This window comes from Canis aureus, chromosome 23 (assembly GCF_053574225.1).
Source record: "Canis aureus isolate CA01 chromosome 23, VMU_Caureus_v.1.0, whole genome shotgun sequence".
In the NCBI taxonomy this organism is placed as follows: domain Eukaryota; kingdom Metazoa; phylum Chordata; class Mammalia; order Carnivora; family Canidae; genus Canis; species Canis aureus.
The window spans coordinates 17,431,684-17,452,609 of NC_135633.1; the positions used below are offsets into that span (position 1 = coordinate 17,431,684).

The following is a 20,926-nucleotide window of genomic DNA, read 5'->3' on the forward strand; positions in this document are numbered from 1 at the left end:
ATAAATAAATAAAATCTTAAAAAAAAAAAAAAGGAAATACAGATCAAAACCATAGTGAGATAGCACCTCACACCAGTCAGATTGGCTAAAATTAACAAGTCAGGAAACAACAGATGTTAGCAAAGATGTGGAGGAAGGGGAACCTTCTTACACTGTTGGTGGGAATGCAAACTGGTACGACCACTCTAGAAGAAAATATGGAGGTTCCTCAAAAAGTTGAAAATAGAACTACCCTAGGGCCCAGCAACTGTACTACCAGGTATTTATCCAAAGGATACAAATAGTGATTTGAAGGAGCACCTGCACCCCTGTTTATAGCAGCGATGTCTGCATTAGCCAGACTATGGAAAGAGCCTAGATGTCCATCAACAGATGAATGGATTAAGACGTGGTATATATACCAGAGGAATATTGCTCAGCCATCAAAAAAATGAAATCTTATAATTTGCAATGAGATGGGTGGAACTAGAGGGTATTAGAGAAACCCTAATAGATGGATGGTACTAGAGGGTAGCCAGAGAAAGACAATATGGTTTTACTCAAATGTGGAATTTAAGAAACAGAACAGATGAACATAGGGGAAGGGAGGGAAAAATAAAATAAGATAAAATCAGAGAGAGACAAACATAAGAGATTCTTTTTTAAAAAATTTCTTTTAAAAGACTTTATTTATTCATGAGAGACACACAGAGAGAGGCAGAGACATAGAGGGAGAAGCAGGCTCCCTGCAGGGACCCTGATGTGGGACTCCATCTCCAGACCCCAGGATCACTACCTGAGCCAAAGGCAGATGCTTAGCCACTGAGCCACCCAGGTGTCCCCATAAGAGACTCTTAAGTATCAGAAACAAACTGAAGGTCGCTGGAGGGGAGGAGGGTAGGGGGTTGGGGTAACTGAGTGACAGGCATTAAGGAGGGCCCTTGAATTTTTTTTTTTTTTTTTTAGCACTGGGTATTATATGCAACTGATGAATCATTAAATTCTACCTTTGAAACAAATAATATACCATATGCTAATTGATATTAAATAAAATTTTAAAATTTGGCACATAATAATAGTGTAAGTTTTTTTTTTTTTTTAATAGTGTAAGTTTTAATTTCTAGAAGTGGAATTGCTGGATCAAAGGATATGTATTTCTGTATGGACATATGTTAATTTTTTGTTCAACATTCTTTCCTTTGGGAAGCAGCCTTCTCTTTCCTGTAGTCCCAGGGAAAATGCTAGTACTAGTTACTCCCACCCTCTATCTTAAACTGGGCTAATTAGAGCCATCCCTGAATCTTTTCTTCTGGAAGGAACAAGATACTCTCTTTCTACAAGGATGACTAAGGTGGGATACTTTGACTTAGCTGGGGCTGCCAATGTTCATTTTCCTACTGTGTTGAGAGTCTGGCTGAATATTGAATGGAGTCAAAGATAGCCAAAACATGAAGAGAGAGAGAGAGACAGAGCTTTGGAAACAGCATTTAAACTTTTGGTTCCAGCCATTCTTGAAAGCCAAAAGAACATTAAAAAAACAACAACCTCAAAACAGTTTTTTTTTTAAAAGATTTTATTTATTTATTCACGAGAGACACACAGAGAGAGGCAGAGACACAGGCAGAGGGAGAAGCAGGCTCCATGCAGGGAGCCCGATGTGGGACTCAATCCTGGGTTTCCAGCATCAGGCCCTGGGCTGAAGGCAGCACTAAACTACTGAGCTACCCGGGCTGCCCCCAAAAACAGTTTTGAGGTGCATTGCTCAATTCTCTTCCAGAAAGATTGTGTTAATTTATACTCCCATTTCCTTCAGGAGGATTTTAATTAGAAAAAAATCACTTAATAAGATTTATGGTTTAAGCAGCAACATAGTAAACTGCATAACTTCGTGAAGGTGAAAATGCTAAGGACCTGGAGCAGGGATGTTAAATATTATACCTAATTCAGATTCTGTCTCTGAATGTTATAGATTGCAACTTGTCTTTGGCCTTTATCATATCGTAAACATATTTAAAATCAGTAATTTGGGCAGCCTGTGTGGCTCAGCGGTTTAGCCGTTTTCAGCCCAGGAAGGGGGACCCAGGATGGAGTCCCACATCAGGCTCCCTGCATGGAGCCTGCTTCTCCCTCTGCATGTGTCTCTGTTCCTCTCTCTCTCTCTCTCTCTCTGTGTCTCATGAATAAATAAATAAAATCTTAAAAAAAATAAAGTCAGTAATTTGAATTCTGAAAATTACCAGGTCTTGTCTTTTGTATTTGATTTATTTAGACTGAAGAGTTTTTGAGGGCATGGTCTAAATAAATCCCAATAGTCTATGAATAGACAGGTCTTTGAAACTGGAAAAAAATCCTTTCAGCAGAGATCCTTTTATTATTTTAGCAGACAACTTTACCTAAAGAGGTGAATAATTATTTACTTGGTACTTACCAAGTAGATGGATTTGTAGAGCTTTCTTTTTAATGATTTCCCTAATAGATTGAGTTAGGAGAAAGAATTTGTATCTTCCTTGGAAAGGCCCATCTTCCATTGATGAGACCATTCTGTAGATGACTTCTTTTTCTTTGATACGCTGTAGTTTTTTGTATATTTTATTAATTTACAAAATTAGCACCATGATTTGAAGAAAACAGTTAATTTGTTTGGGAACTTGACATCTCAATATGTTTTCTCCTTCAACCCAATATTCTATTGTTATACTTTATTTAAGATATAGACTTAAAAACTTGAAGATTCTTATTTAAAGAAAATAACATTTTGGGTCAGTTTTTAAGTGAAAAAAATCTGTTTCTACTTAATGACATTTGCTTGTAGGTAAAAATATGTGCTTTGTTTTTTCCAATTTAAACTAAGTCTAGCTACATTTAGAGAAAGAAATCAAGTGTCAGAACAAGCTTGGAAAATAATAGTATGAAAATTAATTTGCAATGGAAAGTAGCAGTTGGGACTGGAGTGAATTTTACAAATGCTTTATATAATTGTCCCACGCAGTTGTATGGAATTTGAAAAGAATGTTACTTGTTTTTCTTTTGAGACAGATGTCTTACCAAATAATTTTAGTCTGAGTAAACCAAGATTCACACAGGATTAGATTAATAAAACTCATTTTTTTTTAAAGGATGAAAGAATTGAGAGGGAACAACAATAAAGATTGATTTAAGATGGTGTAAAACTAAAGCCTTTTAAAAACACAACTGTATTACCCTTCTGCCTCTCCCAAATTTTCTTTGACTGCTATTGTTCAGATTGTGTGTTTGAGAAATATGGTTGTAGAAGCATGAAGGATATTTGAAAACACTATAGCATTTGATAAAGTTACCACAATATGTTTCAGGATATTATATGATAACATTCTTTGGCCTTTTATAATTGTTTAGAAGATGGGATGCATAGTTTCCATTAGTATGGCTGCCATTTATCAAATACCATATGCCAAACTTTATTTTTCATTAATTTCTCTCAACAACTACATAAGGTAGGTGAAGTTACTGAGACTTGGAGACATTAAGTAATTTGCTTAGGGTTATATAGCTGGAACTGGTGGCATCAGTCTCTGAATCCTGCTTTTAGTTTTGTTTTGTAAGTTCAAGGCTCATGTTCTTACACTGTGCACAATCCTCTGTTGAAATTGGGGAATCCTCAGGTAAATATACTATTCTTTGTTTATTCAAGAAATGTTTATTGGCTATTATATGCTGGGCATCATTCTACAAAAAAAAAAAAAAAAACAAGCCAGATACTGAAGGTTCCCTTTTACAGGTTCTATTAATAGGAATAGGGAAAGCTAGACTCTTCTCCTTTAGAGAAAGATTAGCAACCTTTCATAAATGAAGTGCCAAATGGCTTCTGTTAAGCCATTCAGTCAAGTGTCTATTGAGTGGTCGGGTTGAGGGAGTAGATACTGGCTTTGTTCTTAAGGAATTTATAATTTTGTTAAGCATGATCAGTTTCACTAGCAGAGGAATGGAAAATTCATTTAAAAGGCTGACATCTGGGGTACTGTGTGGCTCAGTTGGTTAAGCATCTGCCTTAGGCTCTCAGGTCATTATCCCAGAGTGTTGTTCCCCCTCACCCATTGAGCCGCATGTCCGGCTCCCTGCTCAGAGAGGAGCCTGCTTCTCCCCCTTCCTCAGTCCCTCCCCCGCTCCTCCTCTCTTTCTCTCTCTCTCTCTCTCTCTCTCTCTCTCTCTCTCTCTCTCGAGCATGCGCACTCTCTCAAGTAAATAAAATCTTTAAAAGAAAATAAAAGGCTCACATCTACTAAACTTATAATCTACTAAACTTATAATCATCAAGAGGTTTTGGACAGCCACAGACATCAAGGGGATACTAGCAAGAGTATGTAGGTAGGGAGTAGGAGGTGGAACTGCCTGTAGAAAAAAAATCCACCTAAATGTCTTACAGGAATTGGAAATTCAGCATCGGCAAGTAAACATCCCTGGCTCTTCCAAACCTTTTCTTCTTGGTCATTCACCCAAATCAAAAACTTGCCACACTTTTCCTTTTCCCCTTCATTTTCACTTTAAAGTATTTTATTTTTCTCCTTAATTTTTTCTCATATTCTTCTTTTTCTGTCTGTTCCTACAGTCACTGCCATAGTTCAGGTCCTTTTCTATTATTATAGAGAGCACTCTATTTGGATAGAGGTTTGGCTGTGTAGAGATCTAACATAAAGGTCTACAACAGTATAGAAATTTATTTTTCTTTCACATAAAAGTCTAAGTATAGACAGTTTTGGGTTTGTATAGGCTGCTTCCAGCTTTATGTTTAACATCTTAACCCTATCACATCTGTGTGCCAAGTAAGAGGATGGAGGAAGTGGGGAAGAGGGATAACTCCTTCCCTTTAGATCCACATCACCTCCTTTGGCTGAAAGTTACCAGAAGGGATACTGAGAAATGTGATCCATATCCCTACTTAAAATTCAGGCTTCTATCACCACCACCACCAGCGCTATTATCATCATTATAGCTATTAAGAGACATCTAGCGGGATCCCTGGGTAGCGCAGTGGTTTGGCGCCTGCCTTTGGCCCAGGGCGCGATCCTGGAGACCCAGGATTGAATCCCACATCGGGCTCCCAGTGCATGGAGCCTGCTTCTCCCTCTGCCTATGTCTCTGCCTCTCTCTCTTTCTCTCTCTGTGACTATCATAAATAAAAAAAATTAAAAAAAAAAAAGACATCTAGCGATCTGCTTTAGGAACCTCCTTATCCCTCTCTTTTCAGTTAAATTCTTCTCTGGCTAATTCCATACTGTTACCAGAGTAATATTTTTATTTTATTTTATTTATTTTTTGGTGCAAAAATGTGCTTTTATTATAGCATGGGGATAGGACTCATGGGCAAAAATTGCTGCATTGTGAATATGAGGAACTATTGATTATATACTTTTAAGCTGGAGGTGGGGTAGAGATAAAGGAAGTTTCTAAAGGGATTTTCATGTTAAAGAAGACTTACAGGATCCTGGAAGTATGACCAGAGTAATTTTTTTTTTCTTCAATAAAATGGTAATATCACTCTGTTTAATCTTTTAGTAGTTTGGCTTCAAATACTGAGGATGCCTCATGGTATTTGAAGAGTGTAATTGGCAGAGGAAATCTGAAATCTACATTACCTGTATCCTGCAGTCATGGTGTCCTGCATGACAGGGATACTCCTTCCCTATCAATAATGATTGGTGTTTCCTAGTCTATTAAGGCCTCAGTTCTATGTCCTTGACTGAGATATCTCTAGTTGACCAAATTGTGTCTTCTCCTGTTTTGTACTTTTGCAGTGAGGATATACATGAGGTAGTATAACTGGTTGGTTGGTCATAACTGAGAATAAATTCTTTTTTTTTTTTTAAGATTTTATTTATTTATTCATGATAGTCACACACAGAGAGACAGAGAGGCAGAGACACAGGCAGAGGGAGAAGCAGGCTCCATGCAGGGAGCCCGACACGGGATTCGATCCCAGGTCTCCAGGATTGCGCCCCCCTGGCCAAAGGCAGGTGCCAAACCGCTGCGCCACCCAGGGATCCCTGAGAATAAATTCTTGGCTCAGACAACCTAAGTTTGAATTTCTTTTCTTTTTTTTTTTAATATTTAATTTATTTGTTCATGAGAGACACAGACTTGAGAGAGAGAGAGAGAGACAGAGGCAGAGACCCAGGCAGAGGGAGAAGCAGGCTCCATGCAGGGTGCCCAATGTGGGGCCCGCTCCTGGGACTCCAGGATCACTCAGTTTAGGGCCTGCCTGGACCGAAGGCAGGTACTAAACCGCTGAGCCACCCAGGGATCCCCTGAGTTTGAATTTCTTAACCACCTACTAGAGTGTGACTCACTTACTTATTAAGCTGAATTTATTCTCTGTAGACCTGAGATAATAGTAACAGTAGTCCTGCTTTCTAAGATTGTTGAGGGTTAGATGAGCTCGTAAGTAGGGTCTTTGGAAAAGTACTCAAAAATGGCATTTATTATTTTTATATATGTATGTGTTCTTTATGTATATACATAATACTTGGGCATGTTTCATAAAATTTCTGCTGTATATGGTTTTTTATTGAGTTCCCTGGGTGTTTTCACATTAACTAGCCAGAGGTACAGACATTTTAGCATATTTAAAATATAGGTACTTTTTGTGCTGATTATCTTGCTGACTTTTGTACTTGACTATATACTCTTTTAAGACAGGAACTGTATCCTACTCATTTTTTTTTTTTTTTTAATTCCTGGTACCTAGTAAAATACATGGCACATAAAAGACCCCTAGTAAATATGTGTGAAATGATTTTTTTAAAGGTTTTATTTATTGGGCAGCCCCGGTGGCGCAGTGGTTTAGCGCCGCCTGCAGCCTAGGGCGTGATCCTGGAGATCCTGGATCGAGTCCCACGTCAGGCTGAGAAGCAGGCTCCATACAGGGAGCCCGTCGCCGGACTCGATTCCGGGTCTCCAGGATCACACCCCGGACTGAAGGCGGCGCTAAGCCGCAGCGCCACCGGGGCTGCCCTAAAATTGTATTTTTTAAAGATTTTATTTATTTATTCATGAGAGACACACTCAGAGAGAGAGGCGGAGACACAGGCAGAGGGAGAAGTAGGCTCCATGCAGGGAACCCGACATGGAACTTGATCCCGGGTCTCCAGGATCACGCCCCAGGCTGAAGGCGGCGCTAAACCGCTGTGCCACAGGGGCTGCCCCAAGTGTTGATTTTCTAAAAAATATTTTATTCATTTGAGAGAGTGAATGAGCATGAATTGGGGGAGGAGCAGAGGGAGAGGGTGAAGCAGACTCCCCTGCTGAGCAAGGAGTCTGATGTGAGGCTTGATCCCAGGATTTTGAGATCATGACCTCAGCTGAAATCAGATATTTAACTGACTGAGTCCTCCAGGCACCCTTTATATGTTTTATTATTGGCCTTTAGCAGGTATAGACAGAAGGTACCTAAAGTTCCTAAATGTATGCTGTGTATAGTTTTTGAAAGAGGGAAGTAGTAACCCTTTTTTAGGATTAATTAAATGTATTGAACAAAGAGAAGATGCTGATCAATTTTAAAGAATGTCATTGGGACACCTGGGTGGCTCAGCAGTTGAGCGTCTGCCTTCCGCTCAGGTCTTTTTTTTTTTTTTTTTTTTAATTTAAAAAAAAATTTATTTATGATAGTCACAGAGAGAGAGAGAGAGAGAGAGAGAGAGAGAGAGAGGGAGGCAGAGACACAGGCAGAGGGAGAAGCAGGCTCCATGCACCAGGAGCCCGACATGGGATTCAGTCCCAGGTCTCCAGGATCACGCCCTGGGCCAAAGGCAGGCGCTAAACTGCTGCGCCTCCCAGGGTTCCCCCGCTCAGGTCTTGATCCCAGTGTCCTGGGATCGAGTCCCACATCAGGCTCCCAGGAGGGAGCCTGCTTCTCCCTCTGCCTATGTCTTTGCCTCTCTCTGTCTGTCTCTCATGAATGAATGAATGAATGAATGGATAAAATCTTTAAAAAATAATGTCATCACTTTTTACATAATTGTTTTTCTAACTTGCATGGTCATAAAATTAGACTCTACCCAACTCCTCAAGGATACCTTTGTCCTAAGATAAAAATCTAAGACCTCTGTTGTCATTTCATTATTGATTGTTACTTTGTATGTGGTGGTACTCTAATATTAGCTCTTTCGTAGGCAAGGTTGTGCCTTTAATGGACATAGATTCAATTACTTGTAAAAGATAATTAGTTTTATTGAAATAAAAATACTGTAGGCAAAAAAAAAATACTGTAGGCTTTTTATTTATTTATTTATTTAATATTTTTTTTCTTTATTTGTTTATGATAGTCACACAGAGAGAGAGAGAGAGAGGCAGAGACACAGGCAGAGGGAGAAGCAGGCTCCATGCACCGGGAGCCCGACGTGGGATTCAATCCCAGGTCTCCAGGATCACGCCCTGGGCCAAAGGCAGGCGCCAAACCACTGTGCCACCCAGGAATCCCCTGTAGACTTTTTATTAACATATTGTGGGTAGTGAGGGCAAATTATGAAAAAAAATGTGGACTTTCAGAATTTTGATGTGATTTTCAAAGTATCCTAACAAAATTCTTTGCTACTGAATACGAGAGCCCAAACTATCCAAATCAGAGGAGAATGATGCAGATAAATAATTCTTAAAATAACTATGAATTGGGATGCTTGGGTGGCACAGTTGGTTAAGCATCTGACTCATGGTTTCTGCTCAGGTCGTGACCTCAGAGTTGTGGGATTGAGCCCCGTGTTGGGCTCCTGCACTCTGTACTGAGTCTACTTAAGATTCTTTCTCTCTCAAATAAATAGATAAATCTTTAAAGAAAATCATGAATTATTCTTAGGAAGTAAATAATTATTTGAAAATCTAATGTTTATCTGTTGTGATCCAGTTATTAGTAGGATTAAAAACACAGTAAATGGTAATGAGATCACTTGTTTGCATTTGACATTGTTATTTAAAAAAAATTTTTTTAAACATTGTTATTAAAGGCCTCAATAGATACTACTATGTATTTGTTCTTTTTGTATTTCTTGTTATTTTAGTAGGTCTGCAAATTGATTCCAGTCATATTAATCTTTGAATAAAAGAAATAATTTATTATATTATAAAATGGGTTTATTTTGTTGTCTTTTAAAAGTTGTTATGTTTTGGACTCTTAAAATGTTGATGCTTTAGATAAGATATATCTGGTATTGATATAACATTTTTATCCTGTTGTCGAAAAATCATTTCCTTAGGATCAAAGATATTTTCAGAGTATTTGATATTATTAGTTCTTCAACTTGTACAAAGGGTGAGAGATTCCCTAGAGTTCAGACATTGTGATTACAGTGTACTCATAGATTTTTTATTTATTTTAGTTTTTTATTTTTATTTTTTTGTACTAGTAAAGTTTAAAAAAAAAAACAATATTTACCAGATTTTTACATCCAGAAATAAGATGTTTTTTCTTTCTTAGTTATGGTCTAAAGACAAGATTTTTTTTTTAAATTAATCTCTACACCTTGGGGATCCCTGGGTGGGTCACTGGTTTAGCACCTGCCTTTGGCCCAGGGCATGATCCTAAAGTCCCGGGATCAAGTCCCACGTCAGGCTCCTTGCATGGAGCCTGCTTCTCCCTCTGCTTGTGTCTCTGCCTCTCTCTCTCTCTGTTCTCTCATGAAAAAATAAATAAAACCTAAAAAAAAAAAAAAAGCCCTCTACACCTAGTGTTGGGCTCGAACTCACAACCCTGAGATCAAGAATTGTACCATCTTTTTTTTTTTTTAATTTTTTTTTTATTTATTTATGATAGTCACAGAGAGAGAGAGAGAGAGAGTTGTGAATGGGTTGTCCTTTGGGTACCTATCCCATCCAGTCATTTTTAAACAGAGGTAAAGTCACGTTATCCAAAACATGGCCATTGGCTCTCAGTGTAGTCATGGCATTTTCACCTAGAAGTGGGGTATGAGTCAGCATGTATTGTAAGATTTATTGATTTACCTAGTTTAGGTGAGTTACCAAAGAAAAAAATGTCTTATGAATTTTTTACTAGATAAGTATTTTCTAAGGTACATTCCACAAAACAGTTCTAGGCACTGGCCTTTGAAGAGTAGTAACTTTGGCTAAATGTATAAGGAAAATTCTGCCTAATGTGTTTACTTCTTAGAGATTCACATTGTGAGTATGAGAATCCCTGCAATGTGAAAGTTTGATGAGCTATTTATTTATTTATTTACTTACTTATTTATTTATTATTTTAAAAAATATTTTATTTATTTATGCATGAGAGACACACACACAGAGAGAGAGAGAGAGGGGCAGAGACACAGGCAGAGGGAGAAGCAGGCTCCATGCAGGGAGCCCAGTGTGGGACTCAATCCCGGGTCTCCAGGATCAGGCCCTGGGCTGAAGGCGGCACCAAACCGCTGAGCCACGCGGGTTGCCCTCTTTTTAAAAAAAAAAAAAAAAAAAAAGATTTTATTTATTTATTCATGAGACACGCACACACACACACACACACACACACACACAGAGGCAGAGGGAGAAGGCTTCATGCAGGGAGGCCGATGTGGGACTCTATCCCTGAACTCCGGGATCATGCCCTGAGCCAAAGGCAGACACTCAACCACTGAGCCACCCAGGCATCCCAAATGAGCTCTTTTTTGGTATAACATTTCACACACTTATTTGGTCACAGAGCTCCTAATGAATGGTAGATATGTCACTGAGTAGTATTTTGTGGAAGCATTGTATCTCACTGAATAGTATTTTGTGGAAGCATTGCATTAGAGTAAGGTAGGAGTCTGTCATCTTTCTTTAGAATTAGTTATTGTTACGGAATAACTATTGGTTATTTTAGTTGGTGGTCATTGACAGTAGAGGATGGTTGTTAAAAACATAGGCTTTGGCCTACGTAGATAGGATTTTAATTTCAGCACTATTTATTATATGTGATTTTATGTAAGAACTTAATCTTGGGGCATCTGGGTGTCTTAGTTAAGCATCTGACTGAATCAGGTCATAGTCTTAGGGTTCTGGGATTGAGCCTTGTATAGGGCTCTGCACTCAGCAGGAAGTCTGCTTTCCCTCTCCTTCTACCCCCCCCCCCCCATAAGAGAGAGGAGGGAGAGGGAGAAACAGGCTCCCTGCTGAGCATGGGGCCCAATGTGATGTTCGATCCCAGGACCCCAGGATCATGACAGGAGTGGAAGGCAGATGCCCAACCAACTGAGCCACCCAGGTACCCCAATAAAATCTTTTTTAAGAAAAGAACTTAATCTTTATGGGTCTCAGTTTGCTGATCTGTGATATTTTCTGTTGGATGCTTAGCCCACATCTGACATAGTTTTTTTTTTTTTTTTAAAGATTTTATTTATTTATTCATGAGAGACCTAGAGAGAGGCAGAGACACAGGCAGAGGGAGGAGAAGCAGGCTCCATGCAAGGAGCCCGATGTGGGACTCGATCCTGAGAATCTGGGATCAGGCCCTAAGCTAAAGGCAGACACTCAACTGCTGAGCCATCCAGCTGTCCCCTGACATAGTTTTAAAGACTTAAAAAAAAAAAAAAAAAAAAAAGGCTTAATAAGTTGTGACTTGTAAAACTACCTATGTTTCTATTAGAAAATGTTTGGGTGCACCAGTTAGGACAATCATTCTTCTATAATAGGAAACTATCTTACATCTGAATAGTTTTATCTAGCATAATTCATGTGTTAGATTTCATTTTAGGATAAATATGGAATAATCTGGGCTCAAAAGAGAATCTCAATTTAGAGAAAAGGTATCGTTGGCAGAGAGGCTATTAAATCTTCATACCCAAGAGAAGAAAATATTGGGGTGGTGTAAGGAGATGTTACCATTTAAGACCTGCTGTATAGGACTGTGTGTGTAGGGGTTGACACTTTGGTGAGAGACCATGCTCTCTAGAGAGGGTGAACTAGATATTTGAATCTGCATTTACCTAATGATGTTTTGGTTTATAAAACAAATGTGTATCGATAAACATAATGCTCCAAGAGTGAGGGACAGCTACAGCCCATTTCTGAAAAAAGCAGTTAGCTGCAAGGGCTTGCATCAATTGTTACACTTTGTCTTATGAGTCCCCTCACTCTGCCACAGTTCATTGGACCATGGATTGGCATCAGTGATATATCACCTAGGCCTATTGGCTTATAAATTAACCTGACCTAAGAACTGTACAGTAGTTCTCTCTTACAGAATGGTTAATTCACTCAGTGTAATCCTCTTCATTAGGGAATTTGAATATGCACTAGCAAAGAAAACAGTAAGCAGAAGCTCAGGGCAATAGAAACCATGTAGTAGAGAGAGTAGTCCTAGTGGAGAATTAAACAACCACTGTCACAGGAGAGGCAGAATAAGGAAATAGTTATAATATTTAGGGTTCTTACTGGATACCAGTGGATTTTTTGTTTGTTTAAAATTTTATTTATTTGAGAGAGCGAGCGAGCAAATGAGAAAGCACAGCAGGGGGAGTGACAGAGGGAGAAGAAGAAGCAGACTCTTCTAAACAGGGAGCCTAACCCAGGACTCTGAGATCATGACCTGAGCTGGAGGTAGACGCTTAACTGTTTGAGCCATCCAGGCACCCCTGGGTACAAGTTTTATTTTATTTTGACCAGTGTTCCAGTTTTCAATGAGGCTTAATTGTGGAGACTTTTCTTGTGCTTCTGTACTATCCCACATATTCTTAGACTAAACTCTCATTGTGAAGTAACTTAAATGAATCTGCATATAGTTCTGGCAGTTGGAAAGAGCCCATCTTAATATTAGCACCTACATCCTTTAAGTAAAGCATGATAATTCAGTTAGTTGATGTAAATTAATTAATTGATTAGCTGGATGGGAGCAACAGGGACTTTGCTTGTGGCACTATTGACTAGGGAATGTAATAAAGATTATGCACCCCTTTTTTGACCGGTTGCCCCAGTCTTAGAGTGAAGAGACCTGGGTTTATGGCTCTGCTACCCATTAGCTTTGTATTTCATACATATGTATTTCATGGGCCAGAGTTTTTTTTCTGTAATTTGAATTAGTCAAACTATTTTTCTTTCACCAGAAAAGAAGCTTTTTAGTAAAATTGGTTGTTGTTCACAGTACTTAGAAATGGTTAGAGATAGCTATAAATCTGAAAAATGAGAGGAAATAATAGCAATCTAAGTAAACATTGAAATACTGATGTAGCTTAACTAGGAAAGTCTACTAGTATTCAGCATTGTTCTATTCTTTTTTTTATTCTATTATTTTGTTCATGAAAAAGGAATGTTGAGGGGATAGTATATTTTCATAGATGTGGCATTAACTTGTCTACTTTCACTACGGTGTTTATTTTTTCTTTTTTATTTATATTTCAAATATTTATAACCATTTCCTCTAGAGAATTTGACAAACAGGTAGATTTGTTTTTTTAATGCAGTGCTTTCCTAGGTTTTTCATCCAGAGTCAACCTGATAAGGGGGCAAAAGACCAAATGCTTTTTTTTTGTTGTTGAGAATCTTGATCTATGAATTAAAGTATGGACCAACTAAATTATACTATGATTCACTAATAGTGATATCTTAGGTCAACAGTAATTCTTACTTCTTGACAGAAAAAGTTCCCTTTAGAAAAAATAATTGCAGATTGCCCCCAAAGTAGTTATTGTACTCTTAATATGATAGATTAATATTTAAGCATTGGTAGATTCTGTGATTTAGAGATCTTGGTTGTAACTTTCTGCTTTCCCATGGAATCATGAACATAGCCAGGAGCAAAAAGAAGCTTTAAAAAAAGAAAAAAAATTTTTTTGGCAGTTTACCTTCTTTATTCCATTATGTATAATTACTTTGTAGGATCAGAAAAACATCTGTTGGAAAGGTGTGTAATCCAGTCTCTTATGACAGGTCTCTGTTCCTAAATGTAAATATGTAGTCTAGATTTGTATAAGAAATGAGAAATTCTAAGACATGACAAGGATGTGAGGAAATATTGACTTACCCTAAGACAAAATGGAATTAAGACCTGTTTGGTGGTCTGACATAGATGTCTCTAACATCATGTCACTTTCATTCATTTCAGTTTCAAAAGTTTTTTCCAAGGAAAGTGTATAGAATCTGGAGTTTTCCTTGAGGTTTCCAGTAGTACAAACCCTGTCTTCTGCAATCTGTTTTTCTATTTAAAATTCTCTGCAATAAAAAACAACAAAATCAAGTCCCCTGAAATCTTATGGAGGTGAAGTAATGTTTTTTAGTGTCTTCATTGTATGCACATCAAAGTCATGACATTTTTTTTTAAAGATTTTATTTATTCAAAAAAAAGATTTTATTTATTCATGAAAGACTCAGAGGGAGGGAGAGGAAGAGACATAGGCAGAGGGAGAAGCAGACTCCCCACGGGAGCCTGATGCAGGACTTGATCCCAGGACTCCGGGATCACCACCTGAGCCAAAGGCAGATGCTCAACCATTGAGCCACCCAGGTGTCCCAAAAGTCATAACATTTTTATTTTTTATTTTTTTAAATTTTTATGTATTTATGATAGTCAGAGAGAGAGAGAGAGAGAGAGAGAGAGAGAGAGAGGCAGAGACATAGGCAGAGGGAGAAGCTGCCTCCATGCACTGGGAGTCTGATGTGGGATTCGATCCCGGGTCTCCAGGATCGCGCCCTGGGCCAAAGGCAGGCGCCAAACCGCTGCGCCACCCAGGGATCCTCAGTCATAACATTTTAATTTGTTTTTAATATCTGCTCCAGTGTAAGCTTCAGATTCACCAATGTACATTTCAATCCAGTGACCAAGCATTGTAACAGAAAATACTGCCTAAAATGAAGGGCTGTGAGGAAATAGTAGTATTTTCAAAGTTGCCCACCGGATTGTGGATGTATCTTATGACAGAACAGGTGGATGAGATGAGTTCTAAGGAATTAACATGGTGATAATCCAGTGCCTTTGGCATATTTTTTAAGCTTCCTTTGGACATGTCCAAGTTGTTCGACAAAGGTTCCCATTTGTCAACTGTTACTTCAAGCCGAATTGCTTTAATTTTTTTCCGAAAGCATCAAGAAACCGTTTTTCTGCTGTTTTCCATTCTCTATTCTGAAGTGCAAGCACACCAATCTTGTGCATAACAAAAGGATCTTCTAGTGCAGTGTTTAGCTTATGCAAAGCTTAGCGCTTGGCCAAAGAATCTTTCAGCCTATTTTAAGTTATTGGTCAATCCATATTACAATACAGTGTAGAGCATTGGCAAATGACACTCTTTCATCACCTATATTCTTATGAAGTAAGCAGCCATGGCCTGGTCATGCTCACTCTCAACTGCAAACAATTGCTGGTATGCTACCCATGTGGGCCTGTACTCTTCTCAAGAATTGTTGCTTTGCTGATACACTTTCTGACATGTTCATTTTTATGACCAACCATGAGATAATAGCGTCCCACTGCAAACCAAGATACAGGATTGCACACCAATATATGAGAAAGAGAGAAAAAGTCATTTGTTTTATTTAGCTCCACAAATGTCCCTGTATGTACAGGTAAACAGTTTGCATGGAAAGGATCTTTCGCTATTACTATAGAAGTAAGATAGTAGCACACTTACGTGCGTATGTATGTATGTATGTTATTTATTTAGAGAGAGAGAATGGTAAGCAGGTTTCATGCTGTGGTGGAGCCCTGCCTAGGGCTCTGTCTCTTGATCCTGTCTCATGATCCTTGATCATGACCTGAGTGGAAATCAAGAGTCAGATGCTTAACTTACTGAGCCACTCATGTGCTGGCTTGTGTACATTTTAAAAATCACAGTTATGATGATGTCAGTCAGCTGAAGACACTGTCACATCCAGAATCTCTTGCAAACTATCTACATAATTAGGGAGGACAGTTTCACTGGTTTATTATACTTTTAAAATTTGTTCTCAAATAGAAAGTGTAGCAATTCCTTTTCTTCAGTACAGAGCATGCTAAAAGGTAATGACTCAAGTTCTTTTCTTTTTGGGCTGTCAACATGTGATGTGACATTAAAAGATTAAATGCTTCAAAACAGGCGTGGAGTCTGTAGCTATAGGTTGCTAGGGCTTGGTTATCCAGGTCATCTTAGATTTTCCCTTGTTAAGAGATAAATGGAACTTTTTTTTTTTTTTTTTTTGAGAACCATGACATTTCCCAGTCATTGGAGGGGTATTTAAAGCTACTTTTATCAAATATTTTTCAAATAACGTTTTGTTGATTGTTTCTTCCATATCAAGAATATCAAGAGCCTGCTGATGCTTTCTTGCAGCATAATGACTTGTAGCTACAAGGTAGTGACAGCTTCCTTTGTTCAGTTTTTTGTGACTGAAGTGTATGAGCTACTTTGTAATATAGCACTGTCAGGTAAAGACACAACCTATAGAAGTCCCTGAATTCCTCATGAGAGAGTGAAGCTTATCTGCACAAAATAGAGCACATTGATATTGTTGCTGGTCCAGCTACTGAGAGATGTGCTAGATGTGCTTCTGCAGCTGCTGCATGTTTATGGCTGTGCAGCCTTGGTGTCCAGCTGAGCGGATTCAGCAGTCACCCTCCTTCCCACTGACCCCCCCCCCCCCCCCCCCCGGCCTGTGTTGCCTAAAATAAACATAAAGTTCTTAGGAGTTAAAATCACTGTCTTAAAGACTATGCATTAATGTACTGGCAGGGTTTACTTCTGATTTTATATAGTTCTTACCTCTATCTGTTGCACCCCCTAAAGAGAAAAATAAAAAGGTTTTCAGAAACAGAAGTTGTGACTGGCTTGCTTGCTTTCTTTCTTTCTTTTCTTTCGCTGTTTCTCTCTGTTTGTTTGCTTTTAATTGATTTATTCATGAGAGAGACAGAGACCTAGCCAGAGGGGGAAGCAGGCTCCCCCGGGTTCAAACTTGAGCCAAAGGCAGATGCTCAGTTAATGAGCCACCCAGGTGTCCCTATCTCTACTTACTTTTTCCTATCATTAAATTTTTTTTATTTATTTTTTTTACAAATCAAGGTATATATTCATGTAGCTTAAAATCAAATTTCTATGAGGCATATTACAAAACCATCAAATTTCTATGAGGCATATTACAAAACCACCCGTATTGTTCTTCACTACTCTGTCCCCCACTTTTGTATTTTTCATCCCCAGAGGCAACTCTTGGAAACTTTTAAATGATTTTTTTTAAAAGATTTTATTTATTTATTCATGATAGTCACACACACACACAGAGAGAGAGGAGTCTGCTTTGCTCTTGGGCACATTCTCTCAAATAAATAAATAAATAAATAAATAATAAATAAATAAATAAGATCCTTTATTTATTTATTTTTTAATTTTTATTTATTTATGATAGTCACAGAGAGAGAGAGAGGCAGAGACACAGGCAGAGAGAGAAGCAGGCTCCATGTATAGGGAGCCCGACGTGGGATTCGATCCCCGGTCTCCAGGATTGCGCCCTGGGCCAAAGGCAGGCGCCAAACCACTGCGCCACCCAGGGATCCCTTGGAAACTTTTAAAGCTGATTCTTTTGGTATTTATTGCTTGTGTCAGAGGTTGCTAATTGTTCCCCTTCCTCAGAAATGGAACCTCTCTCTGGTTTTTAGCTGGGTGCATTGCTACCTGGAATATAGATATGCTGCAATCTTCTTGCAGCTAGTTGTGGTGATATGACTAAGTACTGAGCAAGTAAGTCACAGGTGACTTCTGGGAGGTGTTTTTAAGAATAAGGAGCAGAGCCTTCATTACCCTTCTTTCTTGCTGGTTAGAAGGTGGATGTTAGAATTGGTACTTGAGCTGCCATCTTGGACTGGGAAGTAAAAGCTATATCTTAAAGATTGTACAATGAAAAGACAGTCATGGGTTCTCCATACCAGTCCTGAATTATTTCATTTATGTGGAAGAGAAAAAAATTTCCCTGTTAAGTTCTTGAGGTTTCTGGTCTCTTGCAGCCCAACCTAAGCCTAACTAGTATACCTCCATGTCAGTAAATAAATCTTATATTACCGTTTTTTTTTTGTTTGTTTGTTAAAATATGTAACTATATTTCTTGATTTCTTGCATGAAAATGGAGATTGACTTTCACCTAGCCTGTTATATTTGCCTGCTCAGGCACACTTCTCACTTACCTGGCATCTTCCTAATACCTTGTTACAATGTAGTTTTGGCTAAATCAGTATTCAGTGCTTTCATTTTGACTGTGTAAATGAACTTAATAATCTTTGTTGTTTGCTTAGTTTTCTATTGCTTATCATTAATTCAAACTCAGCTAATTCTCCAAGTTATCTAAAATCTATTAGCTTTGTCTTCTTGAAGATCTCTCTCTGGGCCTTTTGAGATCTTTTAATATATATTGATTGTTTTGGTGATTGATGATGCACCACTGATATCTTGGAATTTATCTTCCCCCATAATTATGAAGATTTCCTTTTTTTGTCTTCCTTGTGTTGAATTTTTTTATTCTTGGATCTCACTTCTTATTTTTTTCCTTAATTTTGTTGAAGTATATCTTTCAGTGGCATCAGTGGAAAGGGAGAGTACAAAGGAAGTGATATTACTGAGGCCTTGCTTGTCTGAAATATTTTTATTCTTGATTGATAATTTGGATTAACTAGAAATAATTTTCCCTCAGAAGTTTAAAGTTATTGATCCATTATTTTTTCATTTTCAAGATTGTGAAGGGTCTAGTGCTACTCTGATTCCCAGTCTTCTGTGTGATGCTGTTTTCCCTCCCACAGAACTTTTGGGATCTTATATGTATTTCTGGTTTTTGAAACTTCATGCTTTTTAATGGGTCTTTTTGTATGCATTATCTATACTTTCAGTAAGCTCTTCTAAACTGGTAGCTTATGAACTTAAGTCCTTCCATTCTCCACTGTTTCTCTTCCCTTTCTGGAAGCCCTGTTTTCATTTCTTTGGTTTTTGTTTTTTAAGATTTTATTTGAGAGAGAGAAGCACGCACACTCGAACAGAGTAAGGGTAAGAAGGAGAGGGAAAAGCAGGGTCCCTGCTGAGCAGGGAGCCCAGCATTCTGGGCCTCAGTCCCAGGACGCCAGGATCATGACCTGAGCTAAAGGCAGATACTTAACCAACCAACTGAGCCATCCAATCATCCCTGGTTTTTGTTCTTATTCTTTTTTGCTGTTCTGTTAGTTTCTTCCCTTTTTCTTCTTTTTTCCCCCCCTTTTTCTTCTATCTCTTTTTCATTTCTGCTGTCACTAAAAATATTTCAACAGCCTTTTTTTTTGTCTCTGAATATTCCTTTCCATAACATTTGGTGTTTGTTTTTATGGTTAGAATATTTTCTCTATGTCTTTAAAGATATTACTGATTTTATTTATTTATCTATTTTTTATTTTTTAATTTATTTATTTATGATAGTCACTCAGAGAGAGAGAGAGAGAGAGAGAGAGAGAGAGAGGCAGAGACACAGGCAGAGGGAGAAGCAGGCTCCATGCACCGGGAGCCTGACGTGAGATTCGATCCCCGGTCTCCAGGATCGCGCCCTGGGCCAAAGGCAGGCGCCAAACCGCTGCGCCACTCAGGGATCCCGATATTACTGATTTTAAAAAATGTTTTTGTTTCCTTGAATAAGACTTCTTTTTTCTTTTATTAGCTTCCTGCCATCTTTTAGTTTTATTCTTCCCTTTTAGAGGCTTTCTTTAGCTTTCTCTTAATCTTGTAGTCATTGTGAAATTTTGGACTATTGGCTTCACCATTGGTTAAAAATGGGTGATCCTACTGGGATTGGGTTTGACAACTTCCCTTGAGTTTTTGTTTGTTTGTTTGTTTTTACCTTTGGTTTGTCAGATTTCCCAGATAAGGATCTTTCCATTTCCTGCCTGGGAGGTATAAATTTCGTTGCCAGAATTTGGGGAGCAGGGTAGAGGAAGATTCGAGATTGCAGAATTCATTGTGTAAACTTTTTTTTATTTTTAAAGATTTTATTTATTCATGAGAGAGAGAGGGGCAGAGACACAGGCAGAGGGAGAAGCATGCTCCGTATAGGGAGCCTGACGTGGGACTCGATCCGGGGTCTCTAGGATCATACCCCCGGCAGAAGGTGGCACTTAAACCTCTGAGCCACGGGGGCTGCCCCATTGTGTAAACTTTTACACAATTTCCTCTCAGCAGTTTGATGTGCCTGTTCTCAAATGCTAAGTATTCCCACAGGCCAATTATTCTCTTTTAAATTTTTTCCTAGTAGTAAATCTCAACTCTTCTGCTGGGATAGAGCAAGACAGTCACCCAGATATATAGAGAAGGGAGAGCATCTGGGGATCTGCTTCTTAACTAAGCATTTAAACAGTTCTACTCACATTTCATTTCTAGAAGTATCTGGTACTGCCAACTGCAGAGCTTGTTGAGAGTTCTGAAGTGTAAATCAGGTAGCTTCTTGTCATCCCTTATATTAGTTTAGGATTTAGTGTTCTGAGGTGAGCTGATTGAGCTAAATTTATCCTGCTGCTTTTCAACTTTTAAACTTGCATTTTATCCTATCCTGTTTTTTCCTTTCTCTTTGTGGTTGCGTTGCTAATCATTTGTTTCTTTGCTAACACCACTCCTTTATTTTAAAACTTTTCTTTTTTAAAGATTTTATTTATCTATTCCTGAGAGACACAGGCAGAGGGAGAAGCAGGCTCCATTCCACGCAGGGAGCCTGACATGGGACTCGATTCAGGGTCTCCAGGACCACACCCTGGGCTGAAGGCGGCGCTAAACCGCTGAGCCACCCGGGCTGCCCTATTTTAAAACTTTTGAAACTGAAAGAACTAGTAAGTTGATTTGCTTATTGACTGTAATACCTGGTCAAGTTACTGCAAAAGTATTTTAGAATTTCAGAATTTCCTGGGTGTTATTTTGTAAGATTTGTTTGCTTCATTAAAATGAGATGTCGGGCAACGCCGGTGGCGCAGCGGTTTGGCGCCGCCTGCAGCCCAGGGCGTGATCCTGGAGACCCTGGATCGAGTCCCACATCCGGCTCTCTGCATGGAGCC

General features: G+C 38.6%; 1 protein-coding gene and 2 pseudogenes across 3 annotated transcripts in view; 1 reads left to right on the forward strand and 2 right to left on the reverse strand.

The window, feature by feature from the left end:
• The window catches only part of SBF2 (SET binding factor 2), a 461,568-nt gene that overhangs the window by 17,273 nt on the left and 423,369 nt on the right, over positions 1–20,926 (forward strand). The gene's annotated exons all lie outside the window — the stretch shown is intronic.
• Positions 14,651–15,710, reverse strand: LOC144295529 (cell division cycle protein 16 homolog pseudogene; annotated as a pseudogene).
• On the reverse strand, positions 15,730–18,065 carry LOC144295530 (cell division cycle protein 16 homolog pseudogene; annotated as a pseudogene).